This window comes from Sebastes umbrosus, chromosome 4, assembly GCF_015220745.1.
Source record: "Sebastes umbrosus isolate fSebUmb1 chromosome 4, fSebUmb1.pri, whole genome shotgun sequence".
NCBI lineage: Eukaryota > Metazoa > Chordata > Actinopteri > Perciformes > Sebastidae > Sebastes > Sebastes umbrosus.
In genome coordinates, this window is record NC_051272.1 from 30,418,627 (window position 1) to 30,420,225 (window position 1,599).

Below are 1,599 nucleotides of genomic sequence, written 5' to 3' on the forward strand. Positions count from 1 at the left end.
CAAGACCAACAGATTTCTGCTCCTGTAACAATAAGGTAGACAGACTCCAACAGAGCTACCGTGCGTGCAGGGATTTTAAGACAAATCAGCTGTGCACGGATCATAATTAATAGTTCTTCTGACACACTCTGCCTCAACTCTCTTACATGCTTTAATAAACTCCAGTATCACTGATTTTCGCTCTTTAGTTTCCGAGATTTTCCCAAAACATATTCTTTTTTTTTTCTTGTGTTGTCATTTTCTGTTTCTATTGTTTACATCCAACCATTAGGGCTGGGACGATTCACCTACTTAATGTGCCGATTTGATATGTATTGCAATTTTTAAGTATTGTGATTCTACAAGTATAGTGATTCGATATTACGATTTATTGCGACTTTTTTAACACTAAACCATGGAAAATCATACACATCATCATACACTTCTAGGGACTTTTACTTTGGACAATATCTAAATTAATTTAGTAAAAATGTTTGATTTTCAGCATATATGTATATTAAAGATGTCCTGAAGTCAAATATATCAGTCATTGTCAGGAATTATTTATTATATTTGTTTCCAGCAACCCAAAAATCAAAGAATAAAAACATTTCCCTCACAAATTAGTGGTATTTTCTATTTAATTTATAAGGGACATGTCATGTTTTATACTTCTGGTGAATAGAATCCAATCATATATTTGGTTTAAACAGTTCCCTTTGTTAATACCTTATTTTGAAAAATTAAAAAAACAAAAAAACAACTTAAAAACTCAAACTTAAACCGGAAGTAGTCACACGTACTGTATATACTTCCTGTAACTTCGCCAAGTACATCGCTAGCTCTCCCCGTCAGCTCCGTTCTCTTTATACATCCATGGTCAGCTCCATCGGGACCGTTTGAATACATTTAACATAAATGTCAGTATATGGTTGCTCTACAGTTGTAGCGTCGGCCGATTTGACCACGGAGATTCGAGTGACGGCTTGCTTGACCGCACGTTACCGCAATACGATAACGTTTCCTGTCCATGACAGAGTTAGCATGCAGCTTCAGCCGTGACGTCTAGCTCTGCTTTTCTTGGTAATGTGTGAAACCCAAAGTGTTTCCATACTTTGCTGTATGTGTAGTGTTTACCACTTTGGATTTAAAATGTAAGGGTACATGTCGTATCCACGCCGACCCTCCGCGGTTTTTCTACTGTCATTTTGGCTTGCTGCAGTTTGTTTTGGTTGACGGATACGGAAAGGATATGAAGTCACGTTACTCAGACTACAACAATAAAGGCGTTAACTTCCTTCTACATTCAGATAGACTCAAATAAAGCAAATATATCTATTCTGGCATGAAAAATTGAAATACATACGCAACCCTACCAACCATTATTGTTTTTTATTGTTGCAAAATTGTTGCACCTCCAATCTTCCACCTTTAATGTCAATGTGCTCTTCAGTCCACCACCAGCCTCGACATCAGGTTTAAAGCAATATATAAGGAGATCATTTCCAAATGAGATGTTATAAAGAAAGTTTTTCTGCAAATTCTAGACTTTTTATTGATTTCAGTCATTCTTCCTTCATGATAACCTCTCCTGACTGAAGCTGATGGTCATTGGCATTT

General features: G+C 36.4%; 1 long non-coding RNA gene across 1 annotated transcript; it reads left to right on the forward strand.

Moving 5' to 3' along the window:
* The first annotated feature begins 1,121 nt into the window (after positions 1-1,121).
* LOC119487598 lies at positions 1,122-1,326 on the forward strand. Its single transcript, XR_005206739.1, has 2 exons — positions 1,122-1,170; positions 1,202-1,326. It is a non-coding gene; the product is annotated as an uncharacterized LOC119487598 (long non-coding RNA).
* Positions 1,327-1,599: the final 273 nt, after the last annotated feature.